Below are 12405 nucleotides of genomic sequence, written 5' to 3' on the forward strand. Positions count from 1 at the left end.
AATGTAAACTTGATGCTTATACTTAATATACAACACCATACAAGGTAAGGTAGTATTTTTTGTTTAAAAGATATTATCAACCCTACATTATTTTGTGTTATAAAAGTTTAATTTAGTCTTACCACATTCCAAAATATGGAGTTAACCCGTTTTTATATACATACCAATTCAAGTGTCAGAGAGAATGCATACATGGCATGTATTTATCCTTAAATATATAGACACGTTATAAAAACTCTTGTTATTGCATTCATAAGAACATTTTGAAAAAAAATCATTTGTATATATCCGGGTTTTTTCGAGAGCAGTTCGATGTTTTCGTGTGCGGTTCAGGTATTATCGAGTGAAAAAAATCGTATGTCTTAAAATGTTATATGCCTGTGCATTTACGATTATATGATTTGCATATCTACAAATACTTGAATTGGATTGGTCCGTTAGCATTTTTTTCCTTGGTTTACACTTCGAAAGACCATGTTGCCGAAACTATTTTCGTAACCTTCATTGTGATCTATTTGTGCGCGATACAGATGCATGGGATCAAATACATAACTGTTATTTCTATTCTAATGAATAATAAAAAGAATTAATGCATTTAAGCTTGGAAAATGTATAAATTTACAATAAAATAAAATTCCGCGAAATTTCTTGAATGAGCTTGGCGCATTAACGTCATGGAAAAGCTTGACGTCATACGAATGAAAACTCTCAAGATGAAGATTATTCCGTTTTTTGTACGCTTCAAATTTAAATAATATTTCATTAAAATGAAGTTTTTGAGGTAGGTGTTATTTCATTTTAGATTCTATTGCATTAATCGAACATTTAATAGATTTAAGAAAGTCAATATGGCGGCTTACTCCCTAGTTACGAAATGTCAATTGTGCATTTGATGGTAAATAGTAGCCAATGTACCAAAAATTGATAATTAAAAATTGCAAATGTTTGGGTCAAGAATTATAAGGATTATACACATTTTTTCTAGAGGTTATTGATGTGTAAACTGAGTTGCTGACTCACAAACTTTACATAAAAGTCCTTCGGACTTTTATTCAGTTTGTGAGTTAATCGTCCCAGTTTAAGATTAAAATTTAAACATATTTTTTCTAGAGGTTATTGATGTGTAAACTGGGGCGATTAACTCACAAACTTTACATAAAAGTCCTTCGGTTTGTGAGTTAATCGCCGCAGTTTACACATAAATTCGGACTTTTATTCAGTTTGTGAGTTAATCGCCCCAGTTTACACATCAATAACCTCTAGCAAAAATGTGTTTAATCCTATAATAAACATCGTTCATTTGTATATATTAGCACATCTTATCGATTGCATGGACACCGGCATACATATTTTTGGATAGTCAGTCAACGCCGAAGTAAACATGCTGTATCGATCCAAACATACGTATATGATGTCGATTCCAATAGTAAATTTACGTGATTTGAACAATATATTCGTGATGTTAGCAATCTTTATGTAAGCACAGACTTGTTGAATTGAGACGTACGTACATACATGTATAGTGTGTTAAGCTAGTATATATATGTGTTGGAACAGAAAATTCATCCTAAATGTTTCATTTACTTTTTGTCTTGACGGTAATTTTTTTTTTTTTTATCGTTCTAAAAATGAACAATATTCAAATGCTACTACTGTGAAGAGGAGTCTAATTAAGCGTATGTTATACTTGATCACCCAGCAATAAAGCACAAGGTAGCTACCTTTACAAAAAGAAGTGTTTAAAAATGAAAAATATGGATTGCTGTCTAGACATTACAACGTCGTTTATGATGTTGTTAAAAACACTGGGCAATATCTGGGTTTATCATATTATACTTAAAGAAAATAATGGTATAATTGTACCCCATGATAAAACTTATTTGTACATATATTTATTCATTAAATTTGAAGAATTGCCTTAGCCGTGTGGTATGACTTTTGTTATCAACTGCTTCCGGTTTATCAACTGCTTCCGGTTATTATCGCATGCTTTTCTGTAACGTTATCGCATGACAGTTCGACGTCATTCGGCAAATTCCGGAAAATGTACCTAAATGGTACGTTTTTTTTTAGTAAAACATAACAAAGTTGGAGAAAAAGAAAATATTAATAATCAGGAAAATATATTATTAAAAAATACAAAACAAATATTACAACAAATGCATTGTTTCAAAGTTTTAAAGATAGTTTTGTCTGTATGTCTTCTGCTGAAGTATATGATAAAAAGAACATAACATGTCGTTTTTCATATCAGACCCCTTATCAGCCCATGGTCAAAATCATCCCTCGAGCCTGTCGGCTCTCGGGCTGATAACATGACCTAGGGCTGATAAGGGGTGTGATATGAAAAAGGCCATGTTATAATCTATATTTATCACATACTTGTATAAAATATTACTTAAATTTTACAGTTCAATAACATTTAAAAATACTAAAAGGCTATAAAAGGATTACTATGTTTATTGACCAGATTCCTAAGAATTTCCTTGGCGGGCTGATAAACGAACCTTTATTGACTGCTTCCGGAATGTTATCACATGCATTTCCGTTAATGTCCGTGACGTTTATCACATGCAACTTCGTGCATTTTCGGAAATTTGTTAGAAAACGACAACACAGCGCGGAAAACCGCAAGTGATTTAAGACTTTTCACAAAATGATTGAGGAGCAAAAATGAATTAAGATTAAACATGTTTTGAAAGACATAAATGAGATGCCAGAAATTGTCCATGACAATTTAAAGGAAAAACTATGCACATGTTTTCGGGGGCAACAATCACAGGAAAGGTGGAAGTATATGATAAAAAGATAATTACATGTCATTTTTCATATCAGACCCTTTATCGGCCCTCGTTCATGATATCAGCCCTCGAGCCTGCGGCTCTTGGGCTAATATCACAACCTAGGGCCGATAAAGGGTCTGATATGAAAAATGCCATGTAATAATCTATACTTACATAAAAATTCTGTAAAGGCAAATGAAAACAGAAATATTTTCAAATACTTCCAACACTACCCTTTGCGGTTCGCCGAATATAGACAGAAGTAACATATAATTTTATAGCATTTTCAATGGGAAATAGTACAGGGGTAGATAAAGTTTTTGTTTGTTTGTGTTATTGCATTTTTTAATGGGAGAGGGGTGGTTGGCTCAATGCCTCTTTTAGTAGCATATTTGTGTTTATATTGCAATATTCAATTTTTTTACTGCTGTCCCTTAGTTTTCTTAGCTCTATTTTTAAAACTCCATGGTTCAACACTTTAATGTATATCAATTATGTTATTATTGAATGTTAAAACAAAGATGTAACGAAATCGAAATGAAATTTAAAAGATTATGAGTCCCCAGTTATCGGTTCTAAATACCATTTCATAGAGGATCCAGTGATTTCTTATCATATCTTAATACTGCAAGGTTATGGTAAAATGTTTTCAGACCAGAACATTAGCATTTTATTGCATAGGTTTAAATTTGATCAACATAGTAGTATTTTTGTTTTGACTTATTGGAAATATATATAACATTTTTCTTCACTAAATTACAGTTAAAAACGAGGAAAAGAATGCCTTCTTTCTTTTTCAATTTTTCATTTAAAAAATCGGACCATTTGTTAAAAAAAAAACCAGCGTTAAATGTTGCTCTCTTAAAACCCCGGACAATGTAAAACACTGAATTATTATACGTGAAATACAAGGAAAATGTAGGTCGTTTGTGCTCAAAACATGTATAGTATTCAGAATAAGATAAACAGTCACGAATAAAACTATTATCCATGCAAAATGTCAGTAAATCGGTTTGATCGTATGTAATATCAATCGAAAAAAAAAATTCTACACTAAAAAAAAATATGGACCGATTTACTTGTAAAAAATGAGATCCCAGCCGGACACTATACCTACTGTGATGATAGGCATAGCATTTAAATTTAAATCAATTATCCTTTTACAATTGTAAAAATATGGGTCACATACAATTTTCGATTAACCTCTAATGAATAAAATGAACTTTCGGATAACCAGTAATGCGACAACAACCCAGCGTAACATATAATAAAATGACATCTCGAGTTAGAAAACCGTCTTTAAAAAAAAGAGTAAGTGTCTACCCAATATGACAAGTATTAACTATCGTTCCGTGTCCAGCATAGTTGTAAATTTGGTTGAACGTATACTATCAAGGATTTGTCATAAATTAATTACTACATTTCTTAAATGATAAACAACATTCGTAAATTGCAGAAGACAACGACAAACAAGTTACCAGTCCTGATTTTGAACAGCCACGTGTTTATCTTGCTCGTATATCTCAATCCTCCCCTTTTACACCTCCCTCTGTTAAATGAAAAAGAAATATGACACACAAATGCGTGAACGCACGAAATTGGTATCACGTTTGTTGATATCAAAACAGGCCAGGACTTGTTTACACAAACAACAATAAACGGAAACGCTCGAGACCAAAGTTTCAATAGCTCAAAATATCAATCGATTCGAGGCGATGTATACTTAATTAGAGCTCGCATCTAAAGTCGTCAATGGTCAATTTACCTTAGGTATTTGCATACCTAGTTGTAATGCAATTAAAAGATTTACTGTTTCAATTTAAAAGATTTACAACTTTGAATATGCATAATTTCCACCGCATTAGCTTCTGGTCGAATGCTTCGTATATAAATCTTTCGTATTGTACACAAATTGAGAGCACATTAGTTATACCGATAGCATCACATTCTAAAATGGACAAACATTTAGTCACAATGGCAAGAATGGACGAGGCAGAAACATATGAAAGATATAGGGTACATACGAAGGACGGGTTGAGAGCTCAAAATAATGAAACTTCTCTCCATATGTTTAAGTGTCTGTCAAACGTCTAATCCATATAGACATAAAACTGTAAACGACATATATGTCTATAAAGCAAACGTGTGGGTATCAACTCAAATTCGCCTTCTTGAATTGAAAAGAGCCAATAACAAACTTTAACATCGGAGGAATTCAGCTAAAAGTACAGAAAACATCTGACATGAACGCCGAATTTTGAGGGGGAAAAAGAACAAAAGATTATTGCTTATACAGATGAGTTCTAGGGAGAAACAGTATTGACACTCATTGTACAACGAAAATGTTCGTCAAAGTTTTCTTGGCTTCAATGAAAGGGAATGATTAGTTATGATCCAGTATATATGTTACCTCAATCAATTGCATGCAGCCAGTGACGCAGATCTAGACCTGGTATTGGTCTTGTTTATTAAGCACCTACATGAGGACAATTTAAATAAACATGCCATATTGAAAAATATGCTCAGTTAATGCCGTCAGGGGGGGGGGGTGTCTAAATTTAGCTCCATAGATTTTTTTAATAATTTGTCAAAATGTAGTTTATATCATGCTTTTTTCAAAAATATAATAAAAAGTATGGGTCACTGAGCTTTTTTTTACGCTACAGGTTGTGCAAATTTGTCAGATGTTGTATAGATTATGCATGGAAAACCCAATTTTGTGTGATAAAAAGAAACTACACCATAGAATTTTAAGATAAAATATGAGAAGATAGCTCTAATAATATTCTTTCAGATAAGATAAAGAAAAAATGGGGTCACCGGACTCGTTTTCTTGCTACATAATTATATAGGTAAATTCACAACACATTCTATTATAAAAGTTACTTTATCTGAGTTATCTCCCCTTATGTGGCAAATTTGTAAAAAATGAATCAAACAAAAATATTCTGATTTTTGTAAAATACAGCCGTGAATATGATAAAACACAAGGTCGTTAAAAATACACATAAGAACGCTGCCTTAAGTTCAGTATGCTTGAATGTTTTGTCCCGGAAATCTGCCACTGTATTTTAAAATACATTTCATTCACTAACCATATATAAGCAGTATGGTAAACCAATAGCATTGAAAGGTTATAAAAGTTTGTGAGCTAAGCTTGTCTTAGTACAGAAAATAAAAAAAAAAAAGTTAAAACAGTAATGTTAATGATTTTTTTTTGAGTTAATCAATATACTTTCCTAGAGGAAGAAATTTCGAACACAAAAACCAGTCAAATACCATCTTCACATATTGCGGACAATCTTTAAATAGTATTATGACATTAATTAATTGGTTTTATTGAATAACTTACCGGTGTTTATCATTTTTCGAGTATGTGTGTGTATTTGTGTGTGTGTGTTTGTGTGTATCGATTCAAGGTTTTGTCCATATAAATATGAGCAAGGAATTATCCAATATGATCCTCTTTTTGTGTGATTGTATTCCTATTTTTTTTTTAAGTTTCTGCTTCTCGGTACAACACTAGTAATGATAACAACAATAATTTATACAATATTTAATGTCCCCGTCGATTCAGACAGACATGGGTCGGGGAGCCATCCACATGTTGTCTTTACAATATATATAAAGAATAAAATTATCTATAACTATTTTATACATCGAGATAAAGAAATAGAGAGTCGCATATCACTCAACAGTATCTCTAACCTCACGAAAGGGCCAACAGTATGCTATCTTTCGTGCAGGGGTGTAAACTGTCGAGACTTGAAGTTAGTCTTTCCGGGATAGTTAACTCTCTCAAATATCAGATAAATCGCGAGCTTTAATCCAAGAGTTGAATTTCTTTAGCTATTGTAACCATTTCACATAATATTGCGTGTTGGGTCCTTTGCCTTTCGAATTCGTTTTGAGGATGTTTTCAACTTTCCACACATCGTCTTCCCGAACATCTACTTTCTGCACTTCTGATTGGTAGAAGGTTCCTGAAATTTCGTCGTCTTGAAAGTCAATAAGTCGATAAACTGGAAGCCCACCACGTAATATTCTTTGAGATATTCTAAATATCTCTCCGCTCCATTTCTCTGAATATCAATCAGATCGTTATTCATATCAGTATCAAGACTGGGAACCCATACGGTCGGTAGACTGAGGAGTCATTTTCCCGACCCGTGGACGAGTACCAGTGGCGATAGACTCCTTTGATATGAATAATAACTGGTTGTCTTTATCTTAACAGACCCATCTACGTGGGATTAACTATACTCGATTTGTCAAAGACACTTATGTACGATTTTCAATTTACATTGTAATTATTTGAAGGATAAATATGGGCCTAGAGTAACACCCTTGTTCACGGACACAGACTCACAATGCTACAACATCAACACTGATGATATATATCAAGATATGATGGAGGACAAAAACTTGTTTGATACGTCAGAATATGACCCTGAACATCAGCTTTATAGCACATTCAATAAAACGGGTTAGGAAAGATGAAGGACGAAACACATGGTATTCCCATACAGGAATTCGTTGGTCTGAAGTCAAAGATGTACTCGTTAATATATGAGGAGAATAAAACACTCTGCGAAAAGAAGACAGCCAAGGGTATAAAGAAGAGTGTGATCAAACAAGACACGAACATTATAAACAATGTTTACTCAATAAAGAGATCCACAGGTCTACCATGACACAGATCCGTTCATACGATCACAAGTTGTATAATATATCCATCAACAAACTGGGCTTATCCCCTTATGATGACAAAAGATACTTACTAGATGATGGGATACAAATTTTGGCCTATGGACATTGGAGAATATAATAAGGATGTATGTAAATATTTTAATCACTCTATGTTTAACATTTGAAGGAAGAGGACGTGTTTAAAGAGCTCTCTATGATGAATACAACATGTTCAGAATGTGGTATAGAATTTTCGAGAAAAGATGCTATGTTGATACATTATAGGAAAAAACACAAAATCAATCAACCATATCCACCGAGCAGTCATGCGTATCCACCACCACCACCGCCACCACCACCACCACCACCACCGCCGCCACATGTGGTACTACATCATCCATTCACTATGATGTTGGCTGGACCTACTGGTTCAGGTAAGACGTTTTGGATGAAAACATTATTGGAGCGAGCACGGACTATGATAAAACCTTCACCTGATAGGATTATATGGTGTTATAAACGGTGGCAGCCATTATTTAGTGAAATAAAGCAGACCATTAAAAACATTTTGTTTATTCAAGGTTTACCTGAAAATTTGAATGATGACTCATTCATTGACTCTAGATATCCAAGTTTAATCATCCTAGACGATTTAATGAGAGACACCACCAATAGCAAGGATGTTTGTGAATTCTTTGTGGAGGGCAGCCATCACAGGAACCTAAATGTAGCTTGTAATATGCAAAATGCGTTCCCGAGGGGAAAGGAGAGTCAAACCATGAGCATCAATAGCCAGTATATAGTCCTATTCAAAAACCCACGTGATCAAGTTGGGCCATCCATATTTGCTAGACAGATGTATCCTAATTACCCAAAGAAATTCATGAATAAGTACAAAGAGGGGACACAACGACCATATGGGAGTCTATTCATTGATTTAAAACAGAATACACCGGAAGACGACAGACTAAAACTTAATATATTCGAAAACAAGAACATGATTGGTGGAGGTGTTTCAGAAGAGTATATTAGCAGAAAAGAACTAGAACCACCTCAGTTTGAAGAAACATTTCAAAGTGAGCAGACGTATTTACCAGACGAGAGAGAAATCATGCCTTCATGTGATGATTGCGGTGTAGTCTTTGAAAGCGTTCCTGATTTAGCTAGACACATGAATAAGTGGTGTCCGGAAAATAATGATTTAAAAAGAAAAAGGGGAAACGAGGATGACGACATTCCCTTAAAGAAGTCTCGTGTAGACGAAATTTATATAGAAGATGGAGAAGATATGGCTTTTATAAAATTAGCTGAACTTGCCAGAGAGGCAAATGAAGATATTTGGGAAGAAAAAGTTGATAAATACATGGATGGTGATATGAATGAAGACCACGCAATAAGTAAGGCCGATCACAAACTAAAAGATGAGGATATGGATCAGTTTTTGTCGAGATATAGCAGTTTGGGTGAGTATGTACTACAGTTACAAAATGGTAAATTGCATGGCAAAATCATGAAAATGATTACAGAATTAGTTAACGATGGCAAGGACTACGATAAAGCCATTAAAGTAGCCATCAGGAAATATAAACCTTTGTTGGAAAGCTATCTAGATGAAGCTATTGATAACGAAACAATCGATGATGGTTCTGAAAGTGAAGATAGCATTGATGATGATGAAGAGGAAGAGGAGGATGAGGAGGATGTAGACGATGAAAGCTCAACTATATAAATATGAGAACGTTTTACTCTGTATGTCATTCTATAATCATCATTCCATATGTAAAGATGGCCTTTTGGGAAAAGTACTTGAGAAATATTTATTACAATCCAGCTAACCCAGCGAGTTTTGCAGTCCTGATAAACTTTACAGATTTGTTCGAACAGATGGAAAGTTCGTTCTCAGTAAATATAGAATACGAAAATGGCTACAACGACAGGAACCATACAGTTTACAAAGACCCTTAAAAAGGTCGTTTAAGCGGAACAGAGTTATCGTTATTGGGATAGACGACCAATGGGATGTTGATTTAATGGACATGTCTAAATTTTCTAAATTTAACAGTGGATTTAATTTCATATTGGTGGTGATTGACATATTCTCCAAATATGTATGGCTAAGACCTCTAAAGAATAATAAAGGTGAATCCGTGGCAAATGCTTTGAAACATGTTTTATCACAAGGAAGATCACCAAACAGAATAAGAACAGACAAAGGACAAGAATTCAGATAAAGATTAGTAGAATCTCTCCTAAAACAGAGAAATATTCAACATTTTCTTGCACAAAATACGGAAATCAAAGCTAATTACGTTGAAAGAGTTATCAAGACTATCAAATAAAAAATCTTGAGATTTATCACCAGTAAGCAGTCATATGACTATGTGGATAACTTACAGAATTTTGCTAACAGCTACAACAAGACCTTCCATAGAACGATTGGCATGGCACCAGATAAAGTCACCCTATCTAAAGAGACAAACCTGTGATGGAAAATGTATTGGCCAAAAAGATTACAACCTAAGACAGAGAAAGTACGAAAACCTTTCCGTTTCAAAATCGGTGATAAAGTTCGGATAACATACATAAAAAATCCTCTTACCAGGAAATACGATGAGAAATGGAGCGGAGAGATATTTAGAATATCTCAAAGAATATTACGTGGTGGGCTTCCAGTTTATCGACTTATTGACTTTCAAGACGAAGAAATTTCAGGAACCTTTTACCAATCAGAAGTGCAGATAGTTATCAAAGGTACCAGGATTATAAGTAAGTGGATGTTCGCGAAGACGATGTGTGGAAAGTTGAAAACATCCTCAAAACGAAAGGCAAAGGACCCAACATGCAATATTATGTGAATGGTTACACTGGCCAAAGAAATTCTACTCTTGGATTAAAGCTCGCGATTTATCTGATATTTGAGAGAGTTAACTATCCCGGAAAGACTAACTTCAAGTCTCGACAGTTTACACCCCTGCACGAAAGATAGCATACTGTTGGCCCTTTCGTGAGGTTAGAGATACTGTTGAGTGATATGCGACTCTCTATTTTTTTATCTCAATGTATAAAATAGTTATAGATAATTTTATTCTTTATATATATTGTAAAGACAACATGTGGATGGCTCCCCGACCCATGTCTGTCTGAATCGATGGGGACATTAAATATTGTATAAATTATTGTTGTTATCATTACTAGTGTGGTACCGAGAAGCAGAAACTTAAAAAAAAATAGGAATACAATCACACAAAAAGAGGATCATATTGGATAATTCCTTGCTCGTATTTATATGGACAAAACCTTGAATCGATACACACAAATACACACACATACTCTAAAAATGATAAACACCGGTACATTATATAATAAAACCAATTAATTAATGTCATAATAACTTAAAATGACGTCATAGAAATAAGCCTCACATCGGGAGGCTACCTCTCAGGAGGCTACCTTTTCCCCATAGGGTTAACATTAGCAAAAAGTCGCCAGAACCGCCACTTCCCCCACTACTATTTAAAGTCGAAAGCTAAACTTCAGAAAGCGTCAAATAATCAAAACAATATAGGAGATTTTACCAAAATATAGTACGTCAACATCAGAAGAAAAGCTCTCTTTTTCCTATTAGTATAAATATTTGATGCTTTAAAAATAAGTATCAGAATTCGCCAAACAAAACTAAAGTTTTGAGATAAGATGAAATGACAATATTTCAATTAACTGAACTGAATGTGACTGGTATATTGTATGACATAGTTTGTGCATTAAAAAGACACATATACAAGTACAATTAAGTGGATTCATGACCTTTGAAATCGTTACAGTTTGTGCTCTATGACATAACGTAATATACTTATTTTTCTGTTTTTTTTATCATTACAATATATAATTGAAATAATATCATGTCAGGTTAACACTGTAACATTGTCGGTTAAATGTTTCCTATTTTGTATAATTACAATTATTTCAAAATATACTGTTTAATAGCTTACACAATTATGTCTGTTTGGTGAATTTCATTCTCACAAGAGTGAAATGTACTGCTTTTAGTTTTTTGCCTTTAACCTTTTCCCGCTTCCATAGCTTTGTTACTAATGCCGCTATCACTGCGTCGTCGTCGAACAGCTGTTGTTCGAATACCCTTTGATACTTTGGTGTAGGCAAGATTTAAAACATCCTCATTTCTCTTTTTTTCTGTTCATAACCTATGCATTCTGCCAAAGAAAGGTTCATGATGTTCTGGTTAGTCTTTCTGGTGTGATATATTTGGCTTAAGAAACTTTGGTCTCAAATGCACCTGAAAAAGTGTTTTTTTTTTTTTACAGTTTCACGTGTCATCCTACTAGTAACTAATAAACATATAGAACGTTTACATTTTCCCTTTTTTTTCTAGATGCAAAATCATCCTGGTTAATCAAATATATATAAATGAGATTCTTGTTACCGTGAACTCCTTCCTACAGCACACCATGCAAACTAGAGTCAGGAGCCTGTAATTCAGTGGTTGTCGTTTGTTTCTGTGTATCATATTTGTTTTTCGTTCATTATTTTGTACATAAATGAGGCCGTTAGTTTACTCGTTTGAATTGTTTTACATTTGTCATTTCGGGGCCTTTTATAGCTGACTATGCGGTATGGGTTTTCCTCATTGTTGAAGGTCGTACGGTGACCTATAGTTGTTAATTTCTGTGTCATTTGGTCTCTTGTGGAGAGTTGTCTCTTTGGCAATTATACCACATCTTGTTATTTTTATAGATGTTGTTTGCCATGTTAAACCCCCCGTTACATTTTTGATTTTTTTTAAAAACTCAAATTTAGAAATGCACTTGTCTATTTTCGATCGGCATCAAAGTAATACCATTTGTTAATGATTGAAAATATAAAAATAAGGCGATGTGTTATGATTGCCAATGAGGCAACTGTCCGACAAAGACCA

The sequence above is a fragment of the Mytilus californianus genome, unplaced genomic scaffold (genome assembly GCF_021869535.1).
Source record: "Mytilus californianus isolate M0D057914Y unplaced genomic scaffold, xbMytCali1.0.p SCAF_11, whole genome shotgun sequence".
Lineage (NCBI taxonomy): Eukaryota > Metazoa > Mollusca > Bivalvia > Mytilida > Mytilidae > Mytilus > Mytilus californianus.